Source organism: Hemicordylus capensis, chromosome 1 (genome assembly GCF_027244095.1).
Source record: "Hemicordylus capensis ecotype Gifberg chromosome 1, rHemCap1.1.pri, whole genome shotgun sequence".
Classification (NCBI taxonomy): domain Eukaryota; kingdom Metazoa; phylum Chordata; class Lepidosauria; order Squamata; family Cordylidae; genus Hemicordylus; species Hemicordylus capensis.
This window is the reverse complement of record NC_069657.1, coordinates 400,268,867-400,287,537: the sequence shown is the minus strand read 5'-3', so window position 1 is coordinate 400,287,537 and position 18,671 is coordinate 400,268,867. Positions and strand designations below refer to the sequence as shown.

At 41.5% G+C, this 18,671-nt stretch overlaps 1 protein-coding gene across 3 annotated transcripts in view; it reads right to left on the bottom strand.

Moving 5' to 3' along the window:
- The window catches only part of DAAM2 (dishevelled associated activator of morphogenesis 2), a 325,498-nt gene extending 324,890 nt beyond the window's left edge, over nucleotides 1-608 (bottom strand). For all 3 annotated transcript variants that reach the window (XM_053305346.1, XM_053305390.1, XM_053305362.1), the window contains exon 1: nucleotides 431-608. The gene's annotated coding sequence lies outside the window, so the exon portion shown is untranslated. The remainder of the gene's footprint in view (nucleotides 1-430) is intronic.
- Nucleotides 609-18,671: the final 18,063 nt, after the last annotated feature.

Here is an 18,671-nt window from a genome sequence, read left to right as displayed (position 1 = left end):
TTTAAAAACCTATACGTAACGTAGCTAAGAAATCTTTAAAAGTTGGGTTCGAACTGGGCTACTGCTTGTACTCAGGAGCTTGGTTGCAATCATCTGTTAAATCTTGAGGGATTCTGCAATAGTTTGTAAGGTGTGAAGAAGGGACAAGCAATCCTTTCCAACCTTTTTTCTGTGTTGATGGTTTCCAGGGGGGCTGGATGTGTGTGCATGTTCCTAGGCAGGGATACAGCCCAGGTAGCTCTGCTTTAATATTACACATTCCATTCTCTCTCTCTCTCATACACACTCACTCACTTCACTCACTCATATACAGGCACACACAGTAACCTGAGAGTGTTCTTGCTGTTAGCTCCTGTGTGTAACATTTCAGAGAAACCTACAATTCCCCAGACCATTCATGGGTTGTTTGAGAAAAGAAAGCAGAGCTTACCCTTTCCTTTGGGGTTTCCCCCCCAGCCAGGCACCAGGACACTTGCTGCATCAGCCACGCTTCTGTCGCAGTCTCCTCATCTCTGTGCCCGCCTCCCTTTTACCCTGCAGCAATCCTATATTCCATACACAGACACAGAGAGCACTGCTTCTCCTGCTTTCCTTTCACTGCTTCTAGATTATTGTGGCCTCCGAGTGGAACTACTGCTGCTGTTTTCACTTTCAGACCAGCCTCCTTCTCTGAAAGCCTCTGACGTCAGGCAGCCTCGGCAAGATATCTCTGGCTCAAATGGTCAAAAGTTTCCCTAAGCAGGGCTTGGATTGCAGCTCTTTGGGCTCCGTCGTTCTCATGCTTTCAGCTGTTCCGAAGGGGAGGCTGTGTGCGTACACGGGAAGGTGGATTCCGGCAGACAGTGGGCATGGCTGTTTCAGCCTGTGCAGCAGAGAATAACTGCTGCTGTCCTCTGGTAAATACTTCCATCAGTTCCAGGAGTCCCCCCCCACCACCACCACCACCATCCAGTAACTGCCACATGCAGTGTGCAAGTGCTGTTCATGTTGGCTGCCATTCCTATTGGCAAAGGAGGGCATCTTTAGCACACCACACCCTGTGCTGCTGCAATGCCCCAGTGCTGCTCCTAACATCTGACTGGGTTTAAGAAGAAATGAATCATCCATCAGTCCCTCATATTGAACTCCTCACAGACAACTAGGCTTGCGCTTCCTTCATTCTTTTGTGTCCAGTAGATTAGGGCCAACTTGCCATGCCACTGGTTCATAGCACTAAGGAGCTGATGTCGATGAAATGCTGCACTTGTTTAGTGTCAACCCAGATCCTCTCAGAGACATGATGCAATTCTTCTTGCTGAATCATAGGAAGGTCTCAAAGAGTTGTGCTGTTCTTAGTGCAATATTTATTTATTTATTTTTGCATTTATATACCGCCTTTCGTTAAAAGACAACCCAAGGCAGTTTACAAAAGTTTAAACATACAGTAAAAAGACAATAAAAATGTTAAGCTAAAAAATATAAAAACAAACCAAATTTATAATCTATAAAATACAAGCATAAAAACAATACAATGGGTAAATACAATAAAAACCATAGAAAAATCAAGGAGGGATCAGCAGTAGACTTTGAATATAGTTGCAAACCCAAATGCTTTTCTTTGGCTGGCTGGCTGGTTACAAACCTGCCTTTGGATATAGAGCAGAACTCCTAAATCTGTGAGATGGTAGAGCAGCCAGAGGCATAGCTAGAGGAGAGGGGGCCTGTGTTTGCCCCTCTCTTGGGCAGCCCCTCAGAGGGAGGGAGATAATGAAGAAAATAGGGAGGAGTGGAGCTGCGGGGCCCAGGTTCTTTGAACCCCTTTGCTCAATTATAGCTATGCCCCTGAGAGCAGCAACTACCCCTGGCCTGAAAGCAATCTCAATCTAATCTAATCTAATCTATTTTAAAAAAAACATGAAAATAGCCATCTATACGCTATTGACCGATGAGGCTGTCAATTTGGAGTATTTGTATCCAAGCCTCAAAACTGTTAGTTTTTGAACAGAACTCTAGTACAATAGTGCTAGATGCTGTGGTGATCCTGCTGAACCCACACTCACCTGCCATTGTGACCAGGATCTACAGTATTGAAGGAACCCCTAACTAGTGTCCACAAGACACATCAGTGTGGAGTAGGAAAGAACAAATTCTGACAAAAAGCCAGTCAAGGTTCAATCATTCAGTTCTGACAAAAGGCTAATCAAGGATCAAAATTTCCTACATAGCTCTGATGGCAAACTAATTTCCCACACTGACAACTGAGTGGTACTGTACACAGATGAAAATGTGGAGAAACCAGTGGGGGAGGGAGAACAAGGATGGACAGCTAAAGCAGCAAGTACTTAGAAATTCTCACTCACCAATGGGGGAGAGGGAGGGAGGGAGAGAGAGCTCACAACAAAAAAATGACCCTCATTGACAAACAGGCTGGCATCTTCCTTGATTTTCTGTCTTGCCCAACTCACACATGCCACTCAGAAGAACCCTTGTTTCTACCTTTGATGTCATCTATGTGATCTATGAGATCATGTTTATATGGTATTTTTGTAGCATAGGAGCAGCTTTTGCATTATTTGGTCCCATGCCACAAGCATGGTGTGGGGCAAATTACATAGTTCTTTTCTGGACTTTTCTGCAGTCAATGGGACTGATGGGGGAATAAACCACAAGATGTGCACTTTTTCTGCCTGCTTCCTCTTTACAAACGTTATCAATGCAGGGCAGGCCCCATAGAAGTGCCTCCCACACCACCGCAGTAATGTATGAACCAGCCCTCAACCCAGTCAAAGGAGGGTGCCATTACATACTCGTATACCTCTTGTTGTGGCCTGGACAGTTATCTTGGAAGGACTGCAAATAGCCACTATTGTCAGTGAGGGCATGGTCTGAGGGTTCGTGATGCAGTAGCCTTGCTGAAGTTAAGTAGATCTGGTTCTGCTTGATGCTTGGATGGGAGACTACCTAGGAACCTTCTATGGAATGGGAAACTTGAGTTTGATCATGGAAGAAAAATGGGACATGCATGCAATAAAATAAAACAATCATGGTGCCTACATAATAATATCCATCATGACTAAAAGACTGAGGTCCAAAAAGGAGATTTCCTTCCTTGAGGACAGCAGAACTGAGTGGAAAAATTCTGCCCAGTAGTTAAGCCAAGTGAATGCAGAGAATCCACAAGCCAGTTCTACGACAAGAAACACTCACGATGACTGCTCCCTTCAAAAATATTCAAATAAGTTTGTTAGAAATTCAAGCCCAGAGGATAAGCAGCTATAAATAAGTATGCTTTCTGCAGTTCTACCATGTGTGTGAATTCCTTCAGTTCTCATCTTTCGTTACCCAACTTGTCATTCTTAGTTTGGTTTTTGGTGAACAGACATTGATCATTGCTTCAAAATACTTGGACACCAATGTCAGGCCTGGTGATACGCCATTGCGGTAAAGATTTGACAGCAGTTCTCTTCAGGAGAGGTTCCACAGGCAGATGTCTAGGTAGCAATTATTTGTATTGCCCTTTGAACCAGCTCCCCAGAGCTGCTATGTATAAATACACAACAATAAAGAGCACTGTTTAATGCTGGAAATGAGAAAAATGTTCACCATGACTCATGTATAATTCCCTCAGATTAATTTGTAAGAAGACATGCCGTTCCCAGTCCCTAAGAGCCGGAGGGAAAATTTAAATCATAAGGAATCAATGCACTAATCTGTGAGACTAATTTTTGCACATGGTTTGCTTACCAACACCATTGCCTTCTTTTGAAGTTGTTTTGCTAGACCAAGAGGACCCAATAGGCTTTCATTGCAACTTAAGGTATTAGGAGTGTGCATGGGAACAGTGCATTTGGAGTATATCTATTTTTAGTAGTCATAGCCATCAGGCCCTATAAATGCAGATTTCACATACCTGAGGAATTGTGCTCTGAGGTCTCAGGCAATGTTTCACTTACATCCACAGAGTTACCTGAAGGTGTGTAATAGTGGCTCTAACTGTTATTCAAAGCTCTATATAAAAGCTGTTGTTTGACTACATTTCCTATCATTCCCACTCATAATGGCCAATAGCCAAGAATTATGGGAGTTGTATTCCAACAACAGCTGAAGGGTCTCAGATTGTCCAAATGTGATTATTGAGACCTGACCCACAAGATAAATTAATAGCTTCAGAGAAGTATCCATAGCACGTGTGCTGAATTGCATGCTTATCCACTTATGGAAGTATCAGCACCAAGGTAGTTGGGGCCAACTCTATACATACTTGGGAACATATCCCATTCCATAAGAGATGGAAATAGGGCCGTAGCTCCATGGTAGAGCATCTGCTTTGCATACAGTTTCAGTCTTTAGCATCTCCAGGTAAGACTGGGGAAGATTCTTGCCTGAAACCTTGGAGAGCCACTGTCAGTCAGTATAGACAATATTCAACTAGCATAGACAATTCTGAACTAGATGGACGAATGGTCCGATTTGGTATAAGGCAACTTTCTATGAAATTCCCCTGCTATAGTTGGTTAAAGCATATAGATGCTACTTTACACATGAGGCTAATTGCCATGATGTTTGCCTCCTTGGTGGGTAGCAAACTTGATATCAACTTAGCTTGTGAATTGGATCTAGGCTGTATTTAATGTTGTGTGTTCCAACATTGCTTTTGCGAAAGCCTTGATCTAATGACCAAAGAACCAACACAAAGTTTGAGAACAAGTTTCCTGAGTGTATGTTTTAGAATTATAGAGCACTAATGGATGATAATACAAAAGGAAAAGATGGGATTTGGTGGTCTTCAGGAAAAAGCAACTACATTACGAAAACAGGAGCCAGCTCATTTTCATCATGTAGCAACCTAATCATTGCTATCATAGTCCCAATGAGTGTGAACTATTAACTATTCAAACCTCCAGAGTAGAAAGAGAGGTGGTAAGAACTAATACTTCAGGAGGGAGGCTATTCTTTAAATTTTTTAGAAGAGTAACCACATCAATCTGTTGCAGCAAAAACAGCAGCAGCAGCAGCAAAAACAACAACTCTGATGACTACTTGATGAGGTCATCGGAGGGGGCTCTGCTCTGTATGCCGACAATGAGGAAGGCTTGGCTGTCGTGGACGCAGGACAGGGCCTTCTCAGTTATTGCTCCCAGACTTTGGAATGCTCCTCAGTCTCCATCACAGTTTTTAGAAAGCTAGTAAAATCTTGGCTTTTTGCCCAGGCTTTTAGATGAGTGGTGTTTTTTTGTTGCTGCTCCTTTATATTAAAATTGTGTATGTTTTAAAACTTTAATAAGATTGTATTTTTAGAATCAATTTTAATATTTTTATTGTGTAATTTTTATAGTCTTATATTGTTTTAAATATTTTGTAAACCACCTTGGGATTGTTTAATGAAAGGCAGTATTAAACATTTAACAATAAATAAAACAAATAAATAAACAACAGCGTGTTGTGGCATTTTAAGTTCACTGAACAAATATATCAAAGCATAAGCTTTTGTGGATTCAGTGTTTGTTGTCCACTCTAAGATGAATAAGAGGAATAGCTCTCATCAAATCTCATGACATAATAAAAGTAACAGACCAAGAAATCTATCATCCAAGACCTCATGCTTTAGGGTAGGAGTTCTCAAACTTTGGTCCCCTGACATTGGATTAAAACTCCCACCATTCCCAGCCACAGTGGCCAAAGGCTGGGGGTGATGTGTATTCTAGTCCAACAACATCTGATGTCCCGAGTTTGAGAACTCCTGCTTTAGGGTGTAAATTGACTAGCCAAGGGAATACCATCTCTTCCATTTGTGATATTTCTGACCTGAACTGGCCAGGTATATTATGCTTTCTGTCTTCCTTGAATTGCCAGGTATTTAGTTACTGCTGGAGGCAGCATACCAGCTGAGGGAGAGCTACTGTGGTATAATTCTGATGTTACGCTGAAGGTTTTGTGGTTTCACTACTTATTTTGGTTAGTCATCTGTTGTCACATTAATGTAAGACACTCTTTCAAACTTTATAGCCACTGACAGAATCAGTAAGCATCATGGTTTACAAAGACATGCATTTCCATGAGGCTGAGTTTTAAAAGAATAAGGGGGATAGATATGGATGCACAACAAAATGTTGCAGTATATCTCTCGAGTGTATGTGTTATCTGAATATGTGAAAATTGTAGGTACATTTTCTGCTCAGGAGCAAATGGGGCTGTAACTGTTTTGAGGAGTATTCTTCAAACTGAGAAATTCCCTGTTGTTTTCGTTCAAGCCCTCCCCCCTCCCGCTCCTAATTACTGAGTTCCATTAACTCAACCCACCTGGATGTCTGTTAACTGCTTTCTGAGTCTGCAAACATTGTGCTCCATTGAGTTACATTAGGGTAGTTTTGAGGCTTTTTGCCTCCCTTAGTGTTTTCCTCTTCCGTTTCATCAGTAAAACTGATGAACCACTGGGTTACCCTGAGTTTGCCAGGGTCTTCTTATCCAAAGAGGCTTTTGTTCTGCATCCATAAGGATCATAACATTTTCAGCTATTTCAGAAATATAAAATACTTCACATCAAATTCATGAGTGATAGGTGCCCTGCCTATCTATCTATCTATCTATCTATCTATCTATCTAACCACTACTACTATTTCAAATATTTATATACTGCTCTTCAACAAAATTATCAAAGCGGTCTACATAGAAGAATAAATAATACATAAATAAAATGGTCTCCTGTCCCAAAGAGCTTACAATCTATCATATTTCTATATCACCTGATATAGACATCAGGGTTGTGTATAAAATTTAAAATATTTAAAAGTCACAAATTAAAATACATGTCACAAATTAAAATACATAACAAAAACAATAGAATGAAATTCTAATTAAAAGCCTGCGAAAACAGGAAAGTCTTGAGGTTCTTCCTGAAAAGAAACAGAGAAGGAGATACTCTTATTTCAGTAGGGAGCATATTCAAAGCCCTGGGGCAGCCACAGAGAAGGCCAAGTCATGGGTCGCCACCAAACGAGCCAGTGGCAACTGTAACCAGACCTCTCCAGAAGATCGTAACAGGTGACAGGGTTTATGACAAAGAAGGCGCTCTCTTAAGTAGCCTGGTCCTAAGCCATTAAAGGCTTTATAGGTAAGAACCAGCACTTTGTATTTCACCTGGAAGGATATTGGCAGCCAGTGCAGTACTTTCAAAACTGGAGTTATGTGGTCCCTTCGTGTTGTCCCAGAGATGAATCTAGCTGCCGCATTCTGTACGAATTGTAGTTTCCAGACTATGTACAAAGGCAGCCCCACGTAGAGCACATTACAATAGTCAAACCTGGAGGTAACCAGCATATGTGCAACTGTTTTAAGGTCATTCATTTCTATGGCATTTGTAGTTTGTACAGTTCCCTCTGCTCATCTGTCCAATGTACTATACACTGCACTCTCACCTCAAGGATCCTGCCACTTTATGATACATAGTGCTAAATACATGTTAAGCAGTAGAATCCTCAGCTCCTAAGCACAAATTGAAAATCTCTGTATATGTTCCTTGAATGCCCTCTGCCATTTATCATAAGCCTCTGGCTTGAGTTTTTAGATATTTAGACTCTGAGTCAAAGCTGGTGCGCTTCCAAAGAAGATTATACACAACATCTGGCAGCTATGCCATAAGAACATAAGAACAGCCCTACTGGATCAGGCCCAAGGCTCATGTAGTCCAGCATCCTGTTTCACACAGTGGCCCACCAGATGCTGCTGGAAACCTACAGGCAGGAGTTTAGGGCATGCCCTCTATCCTGTTGTTACTCCCCCGCAACTGGTACCCAGAGGCCCCCCACCCCCAAGCTGGAGGTGGCCTACAGCCCTCCGACTAGTAGCCATCAATAGACCTCTCCTCCATGAAGTTATCCAAACCCCTCTTAAAGCCATCCAGGTTGTTGGCTGTCACCACATCTTGTGACACAGAATTCCACAAGTTGATTATGCATTGTGTGAAAAAGTACCTCTGTTTGCTGGTCCCAAATTTCTGGGCAATCAATTTCATTGGATGGCCCCTGGTTCTAGTGTTATGTGAGAGGGAGAAGATTTTCTTTCTATCCACTTTCTCCACACCATGCATGATTTTTATAGACCTCTGTCATGTCTTCCCGCAGTCGTCTTTTTTCTAAACTAAATAGCCCTAGGTGTTGTAGCCTTGCCTCATAAGGAAGCTGCTCTAGGCCCCTGATCATCTTGGTTGTCCTCTTCTGCACCTTTTCCAGTTCTACAATGTCCTTTAAAAGATTATTATTATTATTATTATTAATTCTATTTCTATGCCGCCCTTCCAAAAATGGCTCCAACTGCCCCTGTAGATCCTGCTTCTTCTCCTTGGTGCTGGCCACGTGACATCTGCCCTAAAGAGTTCTTTACTCTGATGGAAGTCTCACGAAATCCCATTGTGGACTTGTGAGAAGCCATCTAAGTTTGACAAAATGCTGTTGGGCTTCCCAGCTCAGCCCCTCCATTCATCCTTGGTAGCAGTGCTCAGTTGTCTGCCCTGGTCCTGCTCGGTAGTTTGGGGCTATAAACACCTGTACTTAGGTAAGAAAAACCAAATGAACAAATTCAGTATAAGGTGGGGGAGACCTGGCTTAGCAGCTGTAGACTGAAAAGGATCTAGGTGTCCTAGTGAACCACAAGTTGAACATGAGCCAGCAGTGTGATGCAGCTGCTAAGAAGGCCTTATATAGTCCTGACACCTGGGGCAAGCCTCGTGAGATCTTGCCTTGAGCTGTCGCAAAAGCGGCTCCTGATCTCATTTATTTATTTATTTATTTATTTAAGGAAATATTAAAGAACAGCCAGAAACAAAAAGAAAAAAGAGTAAAAACAAAACAAAACCCAACAATACCTCATGGTTATCTAATACATCAACTTGGATTCTACTCCTCCATCTTGTCTCCTCCTATCATTTTGTTCTAACCCAATGGCAGCTGAATAACATATCTACTCATCCATTCAAACATGAAAATTAAAAATATAGAACTTGTGGCCTACAGAGAAAATCCAAATCTCAGATGTGGCATTAAACCATGAACTAAATTATACTGTATAAATAGTTCCCATGTTGAAACATATTTATCCTCTGATTTATTCTTTATATATGAAGTAATCTTAGCCATTGATGCATATTCCCAAAGTTTAAATAGCCACTCTTCTAATGATGGAATTAAATTAACTTTTCAGTATAAAGCATAAAGAATCCTAGCAGCAGTTATCATATATAAAGACAGTTCAGTATATTTTACAGGTATATAAGGTTTTGTAATATTTAACAAAAAAGCTGCTCCCGATCCTGTGAACCTATGCTGTCTGTTGATGGCGAGACAACATCTCCCAGCTCGGGCCAGTGTGAACGCTTCCAGGTGGGCTTACTGATGTCTACTTCTTCCCCTGCCCAATACAGTCCTCTCTGCAAGACCTGGGTGGGGGAAGCCCCGGCATGAAGCTCACCATGTTTACCTGCAGCAATCGGCTCTATCTCGGGGATTCCCCTACACAGTGGAACAGTCTGCTGCCTTAGGCAGTGGTGAGCACTCCTTTGCCAGAGGTTTCCAACCAGAAGTTGGACAGGCATCTCTCAAGAATACCGTAGCAAGTTTCTTTTACTGAGCAGGGGATTGGACTAGATACAAGATTTCTCAACGTGTGGGTCCCCAGATGTTATTGGACTTCACTCCCATAATCCTCAGTCCCAGTGGCCTCTGGTAGGAATTATGGGAGTTGAAGTCCAATTACATCTGGGGACCCACACGTCGAGAATCTCTGGACTAGAAGACCTCCACGGTCTCTCCCAACTACCTGGCGCTGACAAAAGTGTGTCAATGCTACCAGGATGAGTCGAAGACACAAAATTGGGATCCACTCATAGAAACCGAAACGTCATCCAATTTCTTTACCTCACAGGGGTGCTCTAAGCTTGGTTTTATTATCCTTTCTATAGCTCTTTTAGTTGCTTACATGCAAGACACTAAATTTAAAAACTGTAACATATAAAAAAGTTACTATGCCAGAATATGCAATGTGTCTTTGGGAAATCATCGTTCTTTTGTGTAGGAAGAGTTGTTTGACAAGCCTCTAAATTATTTCCCTGGGAATTTTTTCTGGCTTAAATATGTTTATGCATTTGCCTCTTGCTAGCTTATGCTTGCATTTACTTAACCAACTCATTACTTAACTTACTCATTAATACCCAATGAACACAACAGTTTATTTGATTCCTTTATGAACTGTAGATATTTCAGAGTTTTGACTCCACATAACATCAACAGGATAGGGGGAAAGGAAGATGGCAAGAAGCCCAGGAAAAGGAGAGTTGAGTAGGATTGGGAATTGGACGCAAAGACAATAAGCTTTCAAGCCAGTCTTCATTAAGTAGTTTTATATCTATTGGAGAAGAATTATGGTGTAATATATGCCATGTGGAGACTTATGGAGGTTAACAGGAGTATTATATAAAGTCATATAAATCTGTGGTGCGACCACATTCAGAATATAGTGTACAGTTCTGGTCACCTATCTCAGAAAGGAGAACACACATCAAAGGACTACTAAAATGGTCAGCATTGGAGTATTTTCATTATGAAGAAAGGAGTAAGACTTGTTTGTTTTTTAAAAAACATTAAGGCATTTTTAAAGAATTGCCTTAAAAACAGGAAAAGTAAACGGAAAAGTAAAAACTTATTTCTCAGCACAATAGGATTTGGGGACATTCATGAAAGTGACTAACAGCAGTTCTGACAAAAAGAAAGGGAGCATTTCTTAAAGTGACACATAATTAAGTAATGGAATTCATTGCCACAAGATAAGCCACTAGGTTAGAAAGCTATCTTTAAAAAAAGGATGAGACAAATTAATAGTCTATCAATCTATGGGCGGCTGTAAGTCATGTTAACCAATATGAGCAGAACCTCTGTATTGTATAAGACCCTTAAGACTCACCTGTTTTCTCAGGCTTTTAATTAATTTTAACTGAGTTTATATCATAAAATTGTTTTAATCATTTTATCCTGGTTTTTTTTAGCCTACTTTCCAGTAGGCTTATGAGATCACCCAGCATTTTGTGTGTCTCTGTGTGTCCCCCCAAATCAACTTCACAATGCCTGGACCAATATGAACCAAATTGGGTACAGTTGTAGTGACACCTCAATGGCATAATTTGTGATGATGTGATCTACCACAATTCAAGATGGCGGACACATAAACATTTGAGGAACAAGTGGGCTAACCTGTGAACTGCCTAACCGATTTGAACCAAATTTACTACAGATGTAGGGACACATAGAGAGCCAGCGTGGTATAGTGGTTAGAGTGCTGGACTAGGACCGGGGAGACCCGAGTTCAAGTCCCCATTCAGCCATGATACTTGGTGGGTGACTCTGGGCCAGTCACTTCTCTCTCAGCCTAACCTACTTCACAGGGTTGTTGTGAGGAGAAACTTAAGGATATAGTACACCGCTCTGGACTCTTTGGAGGAAGAGCGGGATATAAATGTAAATAAATAAATAAATAATAACACGGGGCTGCTCAATGGTGTAGTTTGTGATGATGTAATCCACCCCAATCTAAGGTGACATGTGAACTATTGAGGCACAAGTGCACTAACCTGTGGACTGTCTAACCAATTTGAACTAAATTTGGTACAGTAGTAGTGAGTGACACACAGGGACACCTCAATGGTATAGTTTGTAATGATGTCTTCCTTTCTGATCCAAGATGTTGGACATGTGAACATTTAAAGCACAAGAGATCTAACTTGTGGACCTCGATTTGAACCAAATTTAGTCCAGTTGTAAGGATAATGAAAGGAGAGTAGGCAGATTAATTTTTACTAGAACAACTTGTTTTTGTTGTATTTTAATTTATGTATGCTGCCTAGGGATGCACATCAGGTGCAGTGTTCCCTATAAGGCGTGTGTGTGTTCACACACTCACACACATTTTGATGTCCACTCAGTTAATTTTGGATCCTGCTCAGGTTTAATCAGGAAGGTCCCACTCTGAATGCATGTGCGCGCACACTGCCTTGATACTGCCACCCAGAACAAATGCATTCTGCACACAGATGAAAACAATTAGAAAGAACACTGATCAGGCAGTATAGAAATATGATTGATAGATAGACAGATAGATAGACAGATAGATATGCAAGAGCAGTGTTAGCTTTAGAAAATGATAGTAGGCAGGTCCACATGCCCATTAAAATCAGAGTAGGAGATGGGCTATCCAGATTTGCATGATCATCAGAACCCGCACATTTCTCCCAGTCCAGGTTGCTTGTGGCAGGCCAGCCCAGCTTTTGTACACAACTTTTTACCAAGGGTGGAGGAGAGCAGAGGAGTATCTAGGGGAAATAGTGCCTAGGGCAAGCATTGAAATTGCGCCCCCTGTACAAACATCTGACACCCATCTTTCAGGTAACTTTACCATAATATCAGCTGAAAAATACAAGTCAAGCTCGTTAATCTTTTAATATTTCAAAAACTATTTAGCAGTAGCCAGACCAAAAAATGCTGGAAAACTACAAATTTCAGTATGCTGGGGCTCATGAAATACCCAAATACTATGTGAAGGTGTACTTGAAAAACTAAAAAGAAGTGCCTGTCTAATTCTCTACTATGCATTGTAGCATCACTGTTACATAAGTTTTAAAAATAAATGGAGAATTTGACTTATCCCAGATACTCTGAAAATAATTAAAGGATATGCAGAGTAAACTGTGTCGCTGCTTGGAATATATTCTAGTATTTCAGAAAGACAGTTAAAATGAGAGAAAGAGAGCAAGAAACTCCCAGTGGGCCTTAATACTAAGGATTTCACACTGATTCAAAGATGAACTCACCATTAATAGCCATATTATTAAGACATCAGATTTAACTCACTTATCACAAGAAGCAAAGTAAGAGTAAATGGATGCAATCCTAGCTCATAAGCTTCAGCTCAGTATTCACAAGCCCTGATTCTCTGTACATAGTGCCAAACTAAATATGTGTACAGTGACTTATATTAATTTTTTAAACCTATAGCCCCTTTGGGGGGCTTCCTAAAGGCTGTGGGGTCTGCAAAGGTTCCCCCTCCCCCCACTAGCCTCTAGGGCCTCACAGGGACCATTTCAGCATGTGTGGTGGCCATTTTTTAAAATATATATATATTTAAAAATGGCATCTAAAAACAAAATGGCCACCATGCATGCTCAAATGGTCTCATTGAAGCCTGGCCTGGGGCCTCACAGAGGCCATTTTAGCATGTACGGTGGCCATTTTGTTTTCGGTGGCCTTTAAAAAACAAACAAACTTGTTTTAAAAAATTGCGCCCCCTTCAAGTGGCACCCAGGGCATGTGTCCTGCCTGCCCCACCATAGATATGCCCCTGGAGCAAAGCCCTCCTACCTCAATCATCCAGTCATGAGAGCCAATGTATCACTCTTACTTGGCTACTGACACTCAGCACTCTTTCACCTACATAGCAACCATGAAGAGCTGTGCCTATAGTGGCTGCTGTCCACGCACAGACTAGCTTTCAAAGCACACTCTATGCTCCTTAAGCAGGAGCAGCTTCAGCAGGGTTGTGTCTGCCTTCTGCTCCTTTGTGGCCAATGGGAGGGTAGCCACTGATCATGAAGCTTTTCCAGTCTGCTAGCAGGGAAGGGGATGCTGGAAATGCATCCAGGCCTTTGGAGGACTTTCCATGGGCAGCGGGACTCAAAGCTGCCCATTTCAGTAGCAGACCTACCACCAGCCATGACAATGTGCCGATTGGGCTGCAGACTGCAACAGAGATGGTGATTGTGTGCTGCATATTGGGCAGGCCTGCTCAACTTCGGCCCTCCTGCAGATGTTGGCTTACAATTCCCATAATCCCTGGCTATTGGCTGCTCTGGCTGAGAATTATGGGAGATGTAGTCCAAAAACAGCTGGGGGGCCTAAATTGAGCAGGCCTGATATTGGGTAACATCTCACCTTGGCTCCTACCTACCTCCAAATGGTTGTGAGAACAGGCTCAGTCTATATGTGGATTGAGATGACTAGCATTTCAGCTAGCACCACTGACCATGCCCAGTGTTGCCACACCTCTGTAGCAATCTGGAAATCAGGAAAGGAAAAAAAGTGCAGACCCTGATCTTAATTGTCTGGTCAAATGTTAGAGACTACTGCCATTCCATGGGATAAGCTATTAAGCAACTACTGCATGGCTCTCACTAAACTGAATTCACCCAGAGAAACTTCACAGTTTTGGACATTGTTATGCCTATGTAACTATGTAGGATTACAGTCTTGGAATCTAGATGACTGAACTAACTTGCTTTATTCTTAACAAAACATTGGAAGCTGCTTTGTAAACAAGACTAAATATCCAATTCTGTTTTTGTTGCTTTGAAAAAAAAGTAACTTATTTGACACATTATACTGTGTGAGTATTGCTTAAGCTTGTTTTAAGTTTAAAAAAAAAATGTTTTGTTTTTCATTTAAAACCCCTCAGAGCACTTTTTAATTTGTGCATTTCTTTGATGTCAGTATTTCTCTAGGTCTTTTGTGAATGTATGGCAAGCATTATTTTTATGGTCCAAGAAAGATGCCGCATGCTTCAGTAACAACACACACATGTCCAAAGCACCCACCTCTGGTGCTGTGAAATAGGCATCAGTCTGATGTAAATTCTGGTTTGAAACAAGACTAACAATTATAACAACTTTAACAACATGATAACCCTCTAAAATGAAACAGAGTATAGGAATAAGTGGACAGTTTTCACAATGAAGGAAAGTAAACAGTGGGGTCCCCCAGGAATTGGTACTGGGACCAGTGCTCTTTAACTTGTTTATAAATGATCTAGAAGTTGGGGTAAACAGCAAGGTGGCCAAATTTGCAGATAACACTAAACTATTTCGGGCAGGGAAATCCAAAACAGATTGGGAGGAGCACCAAAAGGATCTCTCCAAACTAGATGAGTGGGTGACATAATAGCAAATGTGGTTCAATGCAAGGTGATGCACATTGCGGCAAAAAAACCCCTCAACTTCCCATATAAACTGATGGGGTCTGAGCTGCCAGTGACTGACCAGTAGAGGGATCTTAGGGTGATGGTGGACAGCTCATTAAAACTGTTGACTCAGTGCGTGGCAACTGTGAAAAAGGCAAATTCCATGCTCAGGATCCATTAGGAAGGGGATTGAAACCAAAACTGCAAATACATGTGAACCTCATTATCCACAGGGGTTCTGTTCTGCAGGGGAACATGGATAACGAAACTGCAGATAATGGGGATATTAAAGTCAATGGGATGGGGGGGTAGGTTCCTGGAGGCTGGAAAACTGGTGCCAAAACATGGGGGAAACGTGAAAAAAGGCAAATAAAGTGCCCTACTGTACTTCATGGGTGTCCAGATGTCCAGGAATGCCTACCACAAGCCCCCAATTTCCAATTTTTCCTTGAATGCTTTTTAAAAAACAAATGAACCACAAAATGGCTCCTCTTGACAAAATGGTGGCTGGAAATGACCTCCAAGATCATTTCTGGCCACCTAGGAACCGTGGATACATGGATTTTAATCCTTTTGTATCTCCGGATGATGAGGTTGGGTGTCAGTTAGACACTTGTGGAACTGCAAATAGCAGTTCTGCATATAGTGAGGTCCACTTGTATTATAATTCCCACATATAAATCTATGGTGCAGCCACATTTGGAGTTCTGTGTAGTTTTGGTTATTGTATCTCAAAAAGGACATTTTATAACTGGAAAAGCTGAAGAGGGTAACCAGGATGATCAGCACCTGGAGCACCTTCTTTATGAGGCAAGGTTACAATATCTGGGGCTTTTTAGTTTAGAAAAAAGGCAACTAAGGGGAGACATGCTATAGGTCTGTAAAATTATGCATGGTATGGAGAGAATGAATAGAGAGAAATTTTTCTCCTCACAGCACTTGAATCATGACATTGATCGTCAGGAAATTTAAGACTGACAAAAGCAAGTACTTTTTCACACAGCGCATAATTCATCTGTGTAGTTCTCTGCCATGGGATGTGGTGATAGCCACCAGCTTGGATGGCTTTAAAAGGGGCTTATACAAATTCATGGAGGATGGGTATATCAGTAATCTCCAATGCATTTTATTCATTCATTCATTCATTGAATTTTTATACCACCCTTCCAAAAGGCTCAGGGCGGTATAAAAATTTAATGGAATTGATAGAATAATTCCCTGACATATTCTCTTCAATTTTAATTAATGCATTGGTAAATATTCTTTCTAAGTCTAGGCTGCCTCCAGGCAGGATGCCTCTGAATATCAATCGCATGTGCGCAAGAGCAGGAGAGAGGACATGCCTTCATCTCCTGTTTGTGGGCTTCCCAAAAGTATCTGGTGGGTCACTGTGAGAAGCAGAATGCTGAACTAGATAGACCTTGGGCCTAATCCAGCAGGACTGTCCTTATGACTCCATAATTAGGTCCATGAGTCTGTTTGTGATTCTAATCCCTATTTGAACTATCAGTAAATATTTAGATATTTTATAAAAGAAAGGTAGGTAGATTTACCCTATCTTGCAATTGCCAAATAAATACTCTTAATTGAGGGACATAGCACATCCTCGTTCTACATTTAAAGCACATTAACAATGGGACAGTCCTGGAAATATGGTTTCTCTAGCAGATCTAGGACTGAATTGGCTATTGCCCTTTAAGCTGATCTACAACAACACTGGTTAGAGAGCATTGCCAGATAAACATACTCTAACCAAGTCTGTGAAAGGAGAGTTCATTAACTGATTGGTGGGTTATAGTGAAGCACTAAATGAGCACTTATTAAGAGAGTCTGGCACAACTGGCTTCTGCAGAAAATTTCAGAGTTGCAGTTACACCCCACCCCGCAAATCATGATAGGTACACTACAGGCATGCATTAACATTCTCTAAAGATGAATACCATGTTTCCAATGGGCGTAAGAACAGGTCACAATTCACCTGAAATAACATCTATAGGGATATATCCTATAGGGAGACAGGAAATAGGAACATGTATGTTTTAGCTTTTCAACACTATGTTTTTCAGATTGTGAGCCCCTTCAGGGATAGGGAACCATCTTCTCATCTCTTTTGCTATGTAAACTGCTTTGAGATCTTTTTGGTTGAGAAGTAGTCTAACAATGCATCCTAAAGGCAACCAGAGAAGCCTTTCCTTTACCATTATTACTAATCAGGTGTTTTGTTTTGTTAAAGAAAAGTAGAGTGCAGGCCACAACAGCTAGTGCAAAATAGAACTGAGCTGCTAGTTCTTCGCATTTGCTAGCTTTTCATTCTACCTATAACTAAACAAGGGGTGGTGGGGGGATGTCCCTGGGCCCCTGAGGGAGAGGGAGCTACCAGCTGAACACCTACTTGTTCTTCAAGCTCCCCCTCCTGCATCTCCAAAGAGGAAGCCAGGGAGGTGGGAGTGGGGGAAGGGGGCCCATCTTCACTTTTTCTCCCAGATAAAGGCAGGGAGGTGGGAGTGGGGGAAGGGGGCCCATCTTCACTTTTTCTCCCAGGTAAAGGTAAAATGTGCCATGGAGTCGGTGTTGACTCCTGGCAACCACAGAGCCCTGTGGTTGTCTTTGGTAGAATACAGGAGAGGTTTACCATTGCCATTGCTTCACAGTATAAGATGATACATTCAGCTTCTTCCTATGTCGCTGCTGTTCACGCCCAATTTGCTACACCTTTGCTGTCTGGCAAAGCATTTGTGTAATTTGGAAACTTGCATATTTATTCCAACCGAGAGCAGCTTACTCTCTTCTTATCTTTTACTCTTTGGTGGCAATAATCATCTGCATTAAACATCAAGATGAATATGAAGGGGATCCAACCCAGAGCATTAACAGATATGGCTAGGGGTTATGAACAGAGGCGTATCTAGGGAAAATAGTGCCAAGGGCAAACACTGAAATTGCACCCCCTTTCCAAGCATCTGACACCCATCTTTCAGATAACTTTACCATAATATCAGCTGAAAAATACAAGTCAGGCTCGTTAATCTTTTAATATTTCAAAAACTATTTAGCAGTGGACGTAGCCAGACCAGAAAATGCTGGAAAACTACAAATTTCAGTATGCTGGGGCTCATGAAATACCCAAATACTATGTAGAGGTGTACTTGGGAAACTAAACAGAAGTGTCTGTTTAATTCTCTGCTATGCATTGTAGCATCACCATTACATAAGTTTTAAAAATCAATGGAGAATTTGACTTTTCCCAGATACTCTGTAAATAATTAAAGGATATGCAGAGTAAACTGTGTCACTGCTTGGAATATATTCTAGTATTTCAGAAAGACAGTTAAAATGAGAGAAAGAGAGCAAGAAACTCCCAGTGGGCCTTAAGATTAAGGATTTCACACTGATTCAAAGACGAACTCACCATTAATAGCCATATTAGCAAGACATCAGATTTAACTCACTTATCACAAGAAGCAAAGTAAGAGCGAATGAATACAATCCTAGGTCATAAGCGTCAGCTCAGTATTCACAAGCCCTGATTCTCTGTACACAGTGCCAATCTGAATATGTGTACAGTGTCTTATATTATTTTTTTAAATTTCTTTTTTACCTGTAGCCCCTTTGGGGAGCTTCCTAAAGGCTGTGGGGGGAAGTGGTTTGCAAAGGTTCCCCCTCACCCCGCTGGCCTCTAGGGCCTTGAATGTACCATTTGAGCA